This window comes from Lepidochelys kempii, chromosome 3, assembly GCF_965140285.1.
Source record: "Lepidochelys kempii isolate rLepKem1 chromosome 3, rLepKem1.hap1, whole genome shotgun sequence".
NCBI classification, from domain to species: Eukaryota; Metazoa; Chordata; order Testudines; family Cheloniidae; genus Lepidochelys; species Lepidochelys kempii.
Genome location: NC_136382.1, coordinates 25,531,957 through 25,548,321, shown reverse-complemented (window position 1 = coordinate 25,548,321; position 16,365 = coordinate 25,531,957).

The window sequence follows — 16,365 nt, the reverse complement described above, 5'->3', positions numbered from 1 at the left end:
ATGCCATTTCATAAGCATTTGGGGTTCAGACTTCTTATTTAGATTTCCGTTTATAAACAGTTTATAACTATTAATAAAGGACCAATAAATGTTAGAAGCATCTTACATGGGCGAGTAGTATGGCATGTAGAGGGTTCTGAGCACATCAGTAAGAAATGTTTGTATATGGTTACAAGCCATGGGTTTAAGCATCTAAAACAATTGAATTACTAGTCATTAAAGCATCTATAGATCATTTATAAACACTTTAAAGATGAAACCCTATTACACCATGTGAGTTTTTTTAACCTAAAATTTAGTTTGGTTCATTTCAGGGTTTTTTTACACTATTCATTCCTATCTATTTCTTCGAAAATAGACATTACACGGTAGGTAGCCCAATGCTCATTGCTGATGAACAAAATAAGCCCTGTAGCTGAAATTCATCGTCCCAATTGAAGGAGGATAAAAAGATTGAATCACACAGGTCTTGGTTTGCCGGACTCTGTGGTGTTAATCTGTTGTTCCACTTGTTAATCTTAGAAGAGCGTCAGGACCTCTCCTATCCCTTGAATTCATCAAAGGGTTTGGAGCAGTGGCCACTGTAATGCACAGTGAGTTTTACTATAGGATCTGTGACAGTCTAAGTTATCTTAGTCTGAAATTTGCCCAGTACTGTAAAGGGCAACTTCACACAATATATTTATGGAGAAATCCACTCTAGATCCATTCAAAATTAGTTACATGGAGCTCACAAAATGACATTGAGGCATCATGTCCCATCATACACAAGGAGGGGAGAAACCACTCTTTATTCACATTATATTTAATCCAAGCTTTTCAGCCCTAAGCAAGGTACATTTAAGGATAACTGTTCAGTAAGCTTGCCTTCCTTCTTAAAGTCTGAAGAATGACAAAGAATAGCAAACTACTGTAGTTTAAAGAAAAGGAGTACTTGTGGCACCTTAGAGACTAACCAATTTATTTGAGCATGAGCTTTCGTGAGCTACAGCTCACTTCATCGGATGCATACCATGGAAACTGCAGCCGACATTATATACACACACAGAGATCATGAAACAATACCTCCTCCCACCCCACTGTCCTGCTGGTAATAGCTTATCTAAAGTGATCATCAAGTTGGGCCATTTCCAGCACAAATCCAGGTTTTCTCACCCTCCGCCCCCCCACACACAAACTCACTCTCCTGCTGGTAATAGCCCATCCAAAGTGACAACTCTCTTCACAATGTGTATGATAATCAAGGTGGGCCATTTCCTGCACAAATCCAGGTTCTCCCACCTTGTTTATCATACACACTGTGAAGAGAGTTGTCACTTTGGATGGGCTATTACCAGCAGGAGAGTGAGTTTTTTGGGGGCGGGGGGGGCGGAGAGTGAGAAAACCTGGATTTGTGCTGGAAATGGCCCAACTTGATGATCACTTTAGATAAGCTATTACCAGCAGGACAGTGGGGTGGGAGGAGGTATTGTTTCATGATCTCTGTGTGTATATAATGTCGGCTGCAGTTTCCACGGTATGCATCCGATGAAGTGAGCTGTAGCTCACGAAAGCTCATGCTCAAATAAATTGGTTAGTCTCTAAGGTGCCACAAGTACTCCTTTTCTTTTTGCGAATACAGACTAACACGGCTGTTACTCTGAATACTGTAGTTTAGTTAAATTTATCTGTTCAATCCCGTCCCTGACTACTTGTTGTTTCTGCAATTACAAAGACAATCTCATAAAATCAGATTTACCATTTTGTCAGTCGTGTTTGTTAAAACCATAAAGTTGTCTTTCCTCCCATAAATGGCAAACAACATATGAAGGATGCTTTCAAGATCTCCTAGAAATGAACAATTAGAAGATTTATGACTGCTCTGAATCTAGTTTCTGCTGCACTAAACAAATATTTAGCAACCCATGAAACAATCTCTCTCAATTGTTTTGTTTTGAGACCGAAATACTTGTCTTTATTTTTTAAATTTCAAAATGCATTTTCCCCCGTACTCTTATAGGAATGCACAGTCAATTCTCTGCTAAAGATTGTTTCTCATAGGGATGTGCTGGTTCAGTTTAGGTTGTGGTCACAGAAATACAGAAACTTATTTTTAAACAAAATAGGAGGAGGTACTTCAGAATTTCCAGCCATTGCCCTACTGCTGTTCGCTTACGGTTTCATCATCCCCCCTACAAAGCCTGCTCCTGAATAAAGGAACAGGATTTGGCAGAGAACCTCAGCGTTCACAGAGTTTCCTTCCAATTCTTCAATGGGGCCATGGCTTGCCCTCTGCAGCTGGAAGCAGAAGTGGGTTCAGCCATCCTCCAAAGTAGATCCTCAAGATCCATGCAGTATCTGGGGGCAAATCAGAGGCTAGGGCTTTGCATTCTGATCCACAGGGACCTCCTCTGATCTCTTACCATTATGGCTCCAGGCGGTGCATAGGGGTTAGCATTAGCTTTCCTCCTAAAGTTTGTCAAGTTTCAGTAGGAAAAGATCCTAGATTCAGCCATTGGGCCAGTTGAGAGTCTCAATCCAATTACAGCACGCTCAGAGGGGTTTCCACAAACTCAAGGGAAGGGGGTAAGCATGCAACACAAGCAATATTTCACTCCTCGGTGCTCTCCCCTTCCCCAAGGATTTTTCTGGTTTTTTGTCCCCCCATTTTAGCAGAAGCCCAGTGGACAATAGAGCCCATAGTTCTAAGCATTTAAAAGGGTGATAGGACCCTACTCCTTTCTCTGCCTGCCTTTGTGGTGGCAGCATGCAAAAGTGTATCCCTGCCCAAGCCCCATTACTGCCACTGTATCTCTGCCTTCCCTGCATTTATTCATGTACATTCTCACAGAATTACTCATTTATAACATACATAATTTATTCACCCTTTTGTGTAACTTTTATTATGTCGTCGGCTTCATTCTTACCCTTGGCATTAGCTATACAAGTCAAAATATGCTCTTATATTTACACCTGTATACTTATCATAACTCCCTTGACTCCTGTGAAGAATAGCTTTAGTTACATTGGTGTAAATCTTCAATCTTCTAATGCTTACAGTAGGGGGCAGGGTTTGTAAGGTGGGTTTAGCTCCCCAAAACCTGTGAGGAGCCACAGAACAAGGCACATGAAAGAACTGTGCATCCTTACTGCTCCCAGCCTGCTCCCTAGATATGTGGGGGCACACTTTCTGCATTGACTGTCCATGGCCTTCCCCGTGCACCTCAAAGATGGATTCCCATTGGCTTGCCCAGGATTCTAGAGGCAAACATCAGGGTAAAATGCAAAATCCACTTCTCCTGACCTAGTTTTCTCACAGGAGCACTCAAACAGTGCTATGAATCCTAATGATTTTATCACAAGTGTCACAATACTTTTCATAAATCTCCAGCTCCTGGAGTCATGTGATTCCGCAATAATTTCAGCTTTCATTTAAAAAAAGCCCTGCAAGTTTCTAGCCCTCATAGTAGTGGAGGAAAGCTTGAAAATGTGAACTCAATGTTTAAAAAACAGAAGTCAACTCCCCCCCCCCATTATTACTTTTTAAATCACTTGATTTTTAAGCCAGGCTAATGATTTCAAGGGACCTAACTCATGAGTAAGGCTATGGTTTAGTCACAGGTATTAATACAATTCATGGACGGGTCATGGGCATTAAACAAAAATTCACAGCCTGTGACCTGTCCATTACTTATATTATAAATACCCGATTAAAGCTTGGGGTGCCACTGCTGGGGGGGTGGCCTGGAGGCTGCTGCTGGGGAGGGCACTGCCAAGCAATGGCTGCTCTGGGGACCACTGGCAGAGGCCAGGGGACCGCTGCTGGGGGCTTCCGACAGCGGCTGCTCCAGCCACCCCACCGCTCTGGCTGCTGCTCAGGCAGTCCACGGGCAGCTGGCCCCAGGGACCACCTGAGCAGCAGCAGCGGCCGGTGCGGCTGGCCCCAGGGCAACTCCAGCAACTGGCTGCAGAGCCGCTCCAGCAACTGTCGGTGTGATTGTCCTCGGGGCCACCTGAGCAACTGACCCTGGAGCCAGCTGCTTGGGTGACCCTGAGCTCAGCCACAGTGGCCACTGCAAAAGTCATGGAGGTCATGGAAAGTCACGGAATCCATGACTTCCACAACCTCCATGCAAACACAGAGCCTTACTCATGAGTTTTGAATGACTGGGATTGGCAATACTGCAAACAAATCCACAGACAATATCCAAGGTCAATTCTGTGAAACACTGGGACAAAGGTAAAAAGTAGGTGGGGAGAGAGGAAAATTATTATTATTATTAATTTATACTGTGGTAGCTCGTAGAGTCTTCAACCAGGTCAAGGCTCCATTGGGCTAGACTTTGTTGAAATATAGAGTGAATGACTGTTTCTGCCTCAGAGTCGAGAAGACAAAGGTGGGAGAAACAAACAAGTGGGCATGGCAGGAAGAAGGTCAGATAAGAAAACGAATAGGATGGCATAGAATAGACTAGCTCTGTACAGTTCTTATTCACACCCAGTTCTGAGTCAATAAGTAACAGTAATCACAATTTACCACCTTCCTAGCCATTATCAGATGGATGACAGACACCATGGAATATTCTGAGGCGCTCAGACACCATGGAATATGGTACAAAAGCATGGCTTGGTAGATGAGTTGGTGTTATGGAAGGTGTCACCAGCTGGTGCTGTTAGTCTTCCAAGTTTTTTTTCTTAGCATGCAAGCAAATATTTAATCTAGGGGAGACATGCTCTCTGATGGTGGTAGTTTCTTGTTACACAAGTTTCCGAGTAGAGGGACCTGTGCAAGCAGCAGGTGAGTCTGTTCTCTGCCAGTGGGAAGCTAACTTTCAAGGCACCGAACAGCTGCTACTACTTGGTAGAGGGGAAACAATAGATTAGAAGAGATGTGGAAAAGCACACACCCGTACTGACATGGTTTTAGTGGGAGGAACATAGGTGGCCCCCTGAATTTTGACCCCTCCAGCATTTCCCAAGCTGCAGAGACTGAACCCTGAACAGCTCCTGTAGATGGGCTTCTGCAGAACAATGAATAGAGGTGCTTGTTCTGCAGCCAGCACTCCCCACTATCTACACTCCTGCAGCAGGGATCTACAGGTAGCAACTACCCTCCATTTATGGAAGGGAGTACTGGGACTTAGATCAGATGTTTGGTCCTGCATTTGTGTGTACAGATTATGAGCCTGATTCTCCTCTCACTTATTGTGGAATAAACAAGGAATATTTCTAATGAAGTCAATGGTTACTCCAATTTAACTCCTGTCCATATCAGAGGAAAATAAGGCCCAGTGCATGCCTGCACTTGACATGTCTGAAGGTGAGTTGTCTACTTGATCTTTATTATGTCAGTATAATGCTTAAAAATCTGACATTCACATTCTGCTTTTGACGAGGATTTAGCTGCATTTGTACTTGCCCAATACTTTTCAACATCAGTCTTCCCCTTTAAACTTAAATGTCAGCCAAGTTCTTGAGAGAGAAAAATAGTTGAATTTCCCACTAAACAGCAATTTCATGGCAGTTCAGGCTTGGCAAAAAATCTGAGGCTAGCCTGAGGCTCTGTGTCTTGAAAATCTGTGCAAGATCTTTCAACCTCATATTCTTAACTTCAAAATCCAGTTCTAGCATTGAAACAAACTTTGCTCTTTCATCGGCACAATACATTATAAAAGTCTGCCTCCAACACACCAAAAAAAGTGTTGGACCCTGTCCCTTGGGCTCTGCTAGAGTCTCTGATCTCTGGGTGCCTGGGATAGATTGATCCTGCATGCAGAAGTCTGGCACATAAACTGTACAAGATCCTTCTGGACTCTTGAGGTTTTCCAGCATGCTGTGCTTAAGGAACTAATTCACTTTTGGCAGGTGCTGTACAATTTAGCCTTCCCAAGAGAGGAACTTTTTCTGTCTATCTTTGGAAAGAGCTAAGATTTACTAGAGAGAGACTCTATTATTCTCATATTTTTTAATACTCCAGTTGGACCGATACTTACACCTGATAATGACACAATCCTATTACAAACCAAGAAACTGAGAGATAGGGTTGACTAGTAGTTGGATTATGGGACAGGATTCTATATCTGGCTCTCACTAGCATGCTCTGTGTAATCTTGGACAATTTATTAGGCCCAAGTTTTAAAAAGTAGCCACTAATTTTGGGTGCCTCCTATTTCAGAAGCCCAACTTGAGACACCTGTGAACTGACTTTGAGATGTTCTGAACAACCACATCTTCAGCTACAATGTAATCTCTCAAAGCTGTATGTACTTAGCAGCTCTGAACATCAGTCCCCAATAGCTGCCAATTGTTGAACAGCCAATAACTGAAGCACGCAAAGTGGACATTTTTTTGACAGCATTTGCCTCGGTCACACTGATTCATTGTTTATGTGCATAATAACACTTACCTGACTTCCTCTTTGCATGGAAAAGTCATATAGATTTTAATAGATGAAACAAATAAGGTGCTAAAGAATTTAATAGGTTTCTAAAGACATCATTCTAAAAATGTCTGAGTCATTTTGCAACACAATAAATGCCAATCTAATGGTTCAGTAGCATTTTTATATGTCTGAGATATGTATATTGCCGTATTGTATTAGTGCCTTATTGTCTTTATTTTTTTTATCCTCATAACACCCCTTTGAGGTAGAGAACTGCTATTATCCCCATTTCATGGATGAGGAATCAAGATACTATAGGTCAGATTTAGGTCACAATTGCCAACTTTCATGCAGTAAATAAGCACCTCAACTTTCAAAATAAGCCAAAAATCAAGCTAATCCCATTTCAAAACAAGGCCAAAACAAGCCAGTCCCTAACAACCCCAACATCCCCCTGGCGTGCAGTCTGGCACTGTGGTGGGTCTTTGTCATTCAGGAGACACTGTGCACCACTGAATCTCTCTTCCACTTGCCCCTTGGCCCGGCTTGCTCCCCTTTGCCCCTGCTTTCCAGGGGCCAATCCAAAAAAAAAAAAAAAAAAAAAAGCAACAAGCTACAAGCCAAAAACTAGCCAACAAGCAATTCACAAGCCAATTAAGCCAAAAAAAGCCCAATTTCTGTGTTTTTTCATGGGTTTGGCATGTCTGATTTGGGTATCTAACTCCAACTGATTTCATTTGATATCAATGAGAGTTAAGTACCTTTTAAAATCTGACCCTAACTGACTGGCCCAGGGACTGTGGTACAGTAGAGAATTGAATATGGGTCTGAGACCCAAACTAACACCTAACTGTTCTATCTTCTAGAGTTGGCACTTCTCCTGAATGACATATTCCACTGTCCTGCCTCTCTACAAATAGCTACAGTTTGAAGGCTGTCATAATGCAGAAAAGAGTGTAACTGCAAAGGAAACCATCACTGCAGATCCTGCTGCATTTACCACACTTTCACCTTGTCAAATCAGGTTATATTCCCCCTTTCAGCCAGCATTACTTTTCTCTGAAGTTAACAATAACCTTTATTTTCAAATTTAAAAATATGTTACAAACCCTGACATTCTTCCTTAAGAAGAATTACTTAAAAAAAAAAAAATCAGAAATGAACATTGTGATAACACTTGCTGAAAAGTAGGCTAGGAGCTAAAAAGCTAATTGTGTGTTAATGGAAAACCTCAAGGAGCTTCTGGATTAGAGAGAGTCTGGAGAGCAGCTAACACAGGTTACAACTACAGTTGCCTTCTCTTCACTTGGACTGAAATATTAGCTTAACACAAGTTTATAAATACTTGCTTTTTCCTGTTAGTGTTACCCCTTTTGATCCAAGCAGTTGGCCATTATTTGGGGTCTTGTAGATTCTTCCCATAAGAAGGAGTCACTATTTCTCTGATGCAATCCTATTTATTTACAGAGAGTGTATGTAAAGTCCTGTTTCCCTGAACACAGGCAATACCAAGCAACAGGAGTCAGTTTCTCCGCTCATTATTCCAAGCTTCTTTCCACCCAGCTCTCTACCCAAAAACTCTCTTACCTTTTTCACAAGATCACATGACAATTGTTTCTCTGGCTGTCTGGGGGTGCTTCCTTTCTGCCTCTCAGTACACTCTGCAGCTTGTGTTTCTGCCTCTTCCCTCACACAGAGACCGTTCCATCAAACACTACCCAGCCTTCCAGGTCTGCATTCAAACCCCAGGGAAAACACTTCAGACCACATGGCTGAGCTCCTACTCCAGCCTTGCTTCTGGCCTGTGTTTTGAGCAATGAGTCCTATTGTTTCAGCTATCTATCCCACAAAGGAGCTTAATTGCTTTTTACATGTATCCTCAATTAAGGGCAACTGTTATGCCAGTCAGCTTCAGTGAGGTTTCACCCACCCCCAACATAACACTAGCAAGACATAACCATAGTGGGTGGACTGCATTTTCAGCACAAAACAGGGAAGGTGCTTGCTCACAGGATTTCATTCCACCTTTTCAGATTAGCCCTTTTATTCTTTGCACAAAACATAACATGCTACACAAGGGAGGCAAAACATTACACATGACGCACCAAGTGTCATTTGCCAAGAGCTATTTGTATGGGATGAGAAGATACTCAGTACTTTGCAGAATTGGGCTCCCCAGCAGAGGGAAACCTTAACAATTGTGTCTGGTGAATACAACATCAGATACATACTCTCCACTTCTAAGAAAGTATTGTATAAAGGATCTTCTCTATGTGCTGTAAGCTTCTGTGGAGAACTTAGGTTTCAGTATATATAGGTGGAATAGCATGCAGACAAATCCTAATTTCAGGTCAAGTACAATATGCAGAACTGCATCTTAAGATTCACTTAAGTTCCTGCTTGTTCAAAATGTGAATGATCAGGGTATTGTACGATGCAGTGTTGTAGCAGTGTCGGTCCCATGATATAAGAGAGAAAAGGAAGGGTGAGGTAATGTCTTTTATTAGACTAACTTCTGTTGGTGAGAGAGACAAGCTTTCAAGCAACACAGAGCTCTTCCCTGGATCTGTGAAAGGTGCTCAAGAGCAGTTGGTCCAATACAGGATATTACCTCACCCACCTTGTTTCTCAGGGTATTGTAGTGGCATGTGTCTGTCTTATTGTCTATGTGACATGGTGAGTGATCTAGTATCTTTTACTGGACCAACTTCTGTTGGTGAAAGAGAGAAGCTTTTCAGCCACAGCACTCTGCTGGGAATCAGACCCAAATGACCCTCCAGGGGCTGGTATGCAATGAGATAACATAAGAATATAACGTAAGATGAGCACTAACATCACAAACGGCTAATGGAGTTTTATCTCCTGTCACTCAAGTAGGGTGTGTGTAGGACTAGGGGCATGAGTATAGGGCATATGATTTTGGAGAAACAACTGGTGAGTTATATTCCTTCTTGATTCATAGATTACAAAGCCAGAAGGGACGACTGTGATCATCTAGTCTGATCTCCTATACAACACAGGCCAGAGAACTTTCCCAAAATTATTCCTAGAGGATATTTCTTTAGGAAAACATCCAATCTTGATTTAAAAATTGTCAGTGATGGAGAATCTACCACATCCCTTTGTAAATGGTTCCAATAATTTATTACTCTCACAGGTAAAAATGTACACCTCATTTCTAGTCTGAGTTTTTCCAGCTTCAACTTCCAGCCCCTGGACCATGTTATACCTCTATTTCTCTTAACAATTGTGTCTGGTGAATACAACATCAGATACATACTCTCCACTTCTAAGAAAGTATTGTATAAAGGATCTTCTCTATGTGCTGTAAGCTTCTGTGGAGAACTTAGGTTTCAGTATATATAGGTGGAATAGCATGCAGACAAATCCTAGATTGAAGAGCCCACTGGCAAATATTTGTTCCACATCAAGGTACTTATACACTACAATCAAATCATCCCTTAACCCTCTCTTTATTAGATTCAAAGAGCTCAATCATTTAGCTTATCACTATAAGGCATGTTTTCTAATCCTTTAATCATTCTCATGGCTCTTCTCCGAACCCTCTCCAATTTAGCAACATCCTTCTTGAATTGTGGGCATGAGAACTAAAGACATTATTCCAGCATTGGTTGCACTGGTTCCAAACACAGAGGTAAAATAACCTCTCTACGGCTTCTTGAGATTCCCCTGTTTAGGATCACATTTTCTCTTTGGGCCACAGCATTAACTGGTTCATGTTCAGCTGATTAACCACCATATCCCTCAAATCTTTTTCAGTCACTGCTTCCCAGGATAGGGTACGCCTATATATGTATGGCCTACATATGATATGCCTGTGCTCTTCAGCTGGCACCTGTGAGACATCACAAAGCAATACAGTGGTGATGTTGACAGCAACAGAGCAAATACGGTGTTGAGGAGAATCTGACTTCTATTGGAATAATCACACTGAGCTCTAAGGGCTCAGTTGTGCGAAGCTCAATGTGAATGCGTAGGGGAAAGATCGCATAGGATGCCTCTTTTGCTACCTGCTACCACTCATGCAGACTTATAGAATCATAGAAGCGTAGGGCTTGGAGGGACTTAGGCTCAAGAGGTCATCTGGTCCAGCACCTATATACCTAGATCTAGACAATCAGCTGTCTGTCTAACCTGTTCTGAAAAACTCCAATGAAAAGGATTCCACAACCTTCTTTGGAAGCCTATTCATGCCATTCTCCCACTCGACACCATCCATCAGAGCTAGCTAGACTACAGAGTAGAGGGGAACACATGCAGCACCCCATGAAAGGGTGGAGGAGCTGCCATACCTGGAGTGTGCTCTCTGGGAGGTCCCAGGAGGTGAAGTCAGGCAGCCTTCTCTTGAGATCCCCAGCAGTAGCAAGTTCCTCCCATACCCTTCTAGTGTGAGCTTTGAGACGTTCTGCAAGATGTTCAATGATCTGATAATGTCCTGCGTATTCTCAGCTGATACCATGAATAAACAGATGCAGTTCTCTATATTACATCAATTATAAATTATTATCCCTGTACAGTAAGCCAGACACAGCCAGACGTTTCTACACGTTGTGCTCTCCCTTTTGAACTTCACTCTGTAGGCTTGGAAAATGAACATCTGATTTCAATGCCTCTCAGAACATTCTGGGTGAAGGCAGAAATTGCATTATCTGAGGAAGGATTTAAAATGCACAGCCCTCTACCACTAATAGGAAAGATATAGGAGCAGCTCCTGCAATGTTTTCCCATTGATTTCACTGGGAACTGGGGGCTGTCAGAGGATCAGCTTCTAATCTTTATGCTCTGAGTGGCTCCTATCTGTACCTTCAAAAAGTGTTTCGCAGCCTACCCTAACTCTGTGGCATCTCAGACATGCATTTAAAGGTTCAAGTGTGTTATGAAACCTGAGTGTTTCATACTACAACGTTAAGAATAATTTTAACTCAGAAGTAACATAATGACAAAACCTAGCATTGGTAGCATTTACTAAAGAACCAAGGCTCCATCCGGCTGCCACTAGAGCTAATGGCAGAACTCCCAGGGGAAGATCCTCAGCTGGTGTGAATTGGCATCGCTTTACTGGAGTCAACTGAGCTATGCTGAGGGTGAGATCCCCATTGCCTTCAATGAATCAAGATCAGGCCCTAACTATAAACAGCCTTTTCCTACTGTTCTAGTTAATGTCTGAAGAATAAGGACTGTGGGAGGGGAGGAAATAATAAGAATAATAAAGATTTAGGCTGTATTGGGTTACACGGAGGGGTAAGAGAACAAAATTTTGCCCTTCACATTCCAGGCATTTTATCAGAGCACCTTGAAAACATATATTCATTCTGACCCAAATCCTGTGCCCAGCACTGACGTGAACACCAGCATGGGATGCAAGGGGAAGGAATCTTCTCCTTTAGGCTTCAGAGAAGCTAGGGAGCTGCCTCACTTCAGCCGATCACATAGCAGCAAATCCTCCAGCCAAAGCCCAGCTGTTCTCTGGATGTGGTTACATGGGGGCTGGTCCTGTAGATCCAACCTCCCTGCGAAGAGAATAGCCCTCCTACATCCAAGCTACCCTCTCAAGCAGAGGATGTGCACCAGTCCCACTGTCTGGGACCCTTCTGAGCCTGCATTGGAGGTGGGGAGTCAAATTTATACTGAGGTTAAAGGAATGTTCTGTTCTTCTAATTTTACCAAAATGCCACAATGATAATGCTAAGGTTACCTGCTGGCTTGGAATGCTATAAAAAAAATAAACTCTGAATTCTAAACCATTGGCTCTAGATTCCTCTAGGGAACGAATCTGATAGCTTCTAGCCATCTAATTTTAACTTCTCCTTTCTGAAGTGGAGAACGCTGTGTAGTTTTCAAAGATTAAACTCTCTTAACTTTAAAAAAAAAAGCTGTACAGTGCGGCTGTAATTTATTACCTTTTTACTATTCATCCACTTTCATTTGGATGGGTTTTATATGCTGCATTGATTGTAGCAATATCAAATGACAGCTTTGCACTATGCTTCTGACAACCCACATTGCTGCAGTCCTCAAATAAAAGGCAATGTGTCTAGCGGGCTCCATTTAAGAGTTTCGGTGAATAAAATAAAACAATAAGAAATGGAGTAAATATGCCGCTTCTCCATGTCCCTTGGTAGTTTTAATATTTTGCTCTGAGGTTAGTAAAGCTGAGCCATTCTTATCCAGACCTCTGCCCTAATCCCATGGCTCAAGAAATTTGTTTTGCTGCAATGCAGTATTTTGTTTATTCTCAAAGAAATGAAGTCAAGGACAATGCTAAGGCATGACAGAGGCAGAGATTAGCATAATAAAGCTATGGACTATGAGGCCAGAAGGGACCACCCGGTCATCTAATCTGACCCCGTGTATCACAGGCCACCAGCACCCACACACTAACCCCAGCAACTGAAATTAGACCAATGTATTACAGCCTACAAGAGTCTAGGCTAGTCTGTGTCTCAGGAAGAGAATAAGGCTATGGCTACACTAGAGAGCGTGCAGCTACGCTCTCTAATGTATCCACTCTACGCTGACGTCAGCTTAACTACTCCAGTCTCTGTGAGCGGCGGTAGCTATGCCAGTGGGAGAAGCTCTCCCACCAACATAGTGCTGTCCACACTGGCACTAATGTTGGTGTAACTTATGTCGCTCCAAGGGAGGCTTTTTCACACCCCAGAGTGACATAAATTATACCAGCATCAGTGATAGTATAGCGATAGCCTAGTAGGGGAAAGTGAATAAGTGAGATATACCCAGATAATCCTGGCAAGTGCCTCGCACCTACACACTGCAGAGGAAGGTGAACCTCCCTGCGCCCCACACCCCAAGGTCACTGCCAATCTGATCTGGGGAAAAATTCCTTCCTAACCCCACATATGATGATCAGTTAGACTCTATGCATGTGAGCAAGAACAGACAGCCAAGCGCCTGAGAGAGAGAGAGTGCTTGGTGCCATCTTAGAACCCTTTCCCTCCCCATCCTGTGTTCCATAACCAGCCATGGCTATCTCCTGATGCTTCACGGGAAGGAGATAAAAAAAAAAAACTCTCAGGAGCTTTCTCACTGGGAGAAAAATTCCTTCCTGACCTAAGTTCCCTCTAAGCTGCATGGCCGCACATCAGGCTATGAAGGGTCATGCAGGCAGGGGGAAGTGCCTCTCCCCCAGCTCCAGCCCCGGAACTGCTGCAGATAGGGAGAGGAGCCTCTCCCCTGGCCCAGCCTCAGGGCTGCTGCAGTGGGGAGAGACACTCTCCCCCGATCCCGGACTGCTGGGGTGAGAGAGGGCTGGGGGGAGTCTTCTCTTCCTGACACAGCCCTGGGGCAGTTTGCACCCCAAACCCCTCTTCCCTGGCCCCACCCCAAAGCCCTCACCCTCCACACCCCAACCCTCTGCCCTAGCCCTGAGCCTACTCCTGCACGCCAAATCCCTCATCCCCGCCCCCCTGAACTCCAACCCTCTTCCCCAGCCCTGAGCCCCCTCACACTCTGAACCCCTCACACCCACCACACATCACCTCCATATTGGTGCACATAACAAAATTCATTCCTCACTTGGATGTAAAAACTTAGAGGGAACATTGTTCCTGACCCATGCTGGTGAGTGAAACTTTTAAGCATGAACTTTAGGAACATAGGACATAAACCAGAAGTGAGCACCAGGGCTCTTAAGCCCTGCCCCCTACCATCACAAGTAACCCTGTCATACAATCCCACTCACAAATTTGTCCAGCTCTCTTAAAATTAATTAAGTTGTTTGTTCCCACTGCTCCTATCAGGAGGCTGTTCCAGAACCTCACCCCTCCAATGGTTAGAAGCCTTCTTTTAATTTCCAGCCTGAATTTGTTCATGGCCAGTTTATCCAGATTGCAGCACAGATCCTAAATAATTGTGATATGGGTTGGAATTTTTTAAGTTTTGACTAACCATTCTAAGAAAAGGAAGGGGTGGAGGCTGGAGAGGAACCTAACTCCCAAATATCTGCTGAAAGAGAAAAGAGAAAACATGGTTGGAGAAATAAAGCTCAGTTTTAAATGCCATGAGGAAGGGCTAAGAAATTGCTCCATCATTGCTAAGAGAATTCTGAAGTGTTGATCTATCTTTTGTGGAGGTAACTGTAGTAACTGCAGCCGCCTACTGCGGGCACAATGTTTGCATATAGAATAAATAACAGACTGCTGTGTAACATAGGTAGCATTCCACTGTGGGGTTCTGCTGACATCAGCAACCAAGAAACTGGTTTATGTGGGGCTCAAGCCCCCTCTCCCAAAATGGTTTGATTAGGATTTTTAAGATTTATGTTTTAACTATAAAATTTAAAGCTTTTCTGTAGACTTCTAGGATAGCCATCCATTTATACACATACATGCTCACATATACATATGCAGCTTAATTTTCATAAACTGCGGATTTTGCATGCACCCAGTTATGGTGGTAGTGAGTGCATATTCACCAGGTACATGCTTGGTGAATTGATTGCCCATAACTATATTGTTTGTTTCTATATTATTTGCATAATGTATATGTATAGTACTCATAGTTTGGCTGGATTATCTACAGGCAAATATGAAGATCCCTGTCCCAAAGAGTTGACAATGTGAAGTCAATCTCCAAACACTGAAAAGGTTAGGAGGAAAAGGGGTGACATAGGAGCAACAAAATAGCATAAATGAGCAGTGAAGTTCTGTACGTGTAAGCCCCAGAGCTAGAAAACTAAAGGGAAAAGACACGTTCTGCTCCACACCCTAGGAAAAAAGCTAGCTAGCTCTGACAGGCATAATTTGCATACATTCTCACTATACCCCAGTACTTTATGTTGTATTGTTTGGAGTTTCTTTGTGTTCTATTTTGTGAATTACATATGCTGCATATAAATGTGTTTATGGAAAGAGCGGACCTTATGAATGACAATACCCCAGGGAAAGTGGGCCACCTTGAAGTGACGGGTAATGGACTCTAGTGGGTAATGAGTCCAAATTCAACACGGCATTAAGTGGACCTGTGTTTGAAAGACCAGTGAGCTTTGTGCTTGGTCGTTGCTTTGCTCTCAGTTTCTAATTCAAAGATTCTGAATCCTGTGTAGATTTGAACACTTTACACTTAATTGCTTATTCACTTTGTGTTTTTTTTGTTTGTTTTGCTTCCTATTCCCTTGCCCTGTGGTTATATGTAATCTATTAGCTGCTTTTTTTAAAAAAATGGTTCTGATAAGCCTAACTTCAGTATCAGGCAAATTGATTGAAATTTACAGGAAAAAACAGAATTATCAGACACACAGATGAATATGAGATGCTGGGGAAATGTAAACATAGCTTGTGTAAAGGGAAATCGTACCTCACCAATCTATTAGAATTCTTGGAGGGGATCAACAAACGTGTGGACAAGGGTGATCCAATAGATATAGTGTAGTTGTACTTTCAGAAAGCTTTTGAAAAGGTCCCTCACCAAAGGCTCATAAGCAAACTAAACAGTCATGGGATAAGAGGGAAGATCCTCAAGGATCAGTAAATAATTAAAAGATAGGAAATAAAGGCTAGGAATAAATGGTCAGTTTTCATAATGGAGAGGGATAAATAGTAGGGTCCCCTAGGGATCAGTACTGGAACCAGTGCTCTTCAATATATTCATAAATGATCTGGTAAAAAGGGGTAAACAGTGGAGTGGCAAAGATTACAGACAATACAAAATTACTCAGATTGTTAAATCCAAAGTGGACTGCGAAGAGTTACAAAGGGATCTCACAAAACTGGTGATGCAACAACAAAATAGCAGATGAAATTCAGTGTTGCTAAATGCAATGTAATGCACATTGGAACTATGTGCATAGCTATACATATAAAAAATGGGGTCTAAACTAGCTGTTACCACTCAAGAAAAAGATCTTGGAGTCGTAGTGTATATTTCTCTCCAAAAACATCTGCTCAATGTGCAGCAGTAGTCAAAAAATCTAGTGTTCAGAAACTATAGGAAAAAAATAGATAAGGCGACAGAAACTATCATAA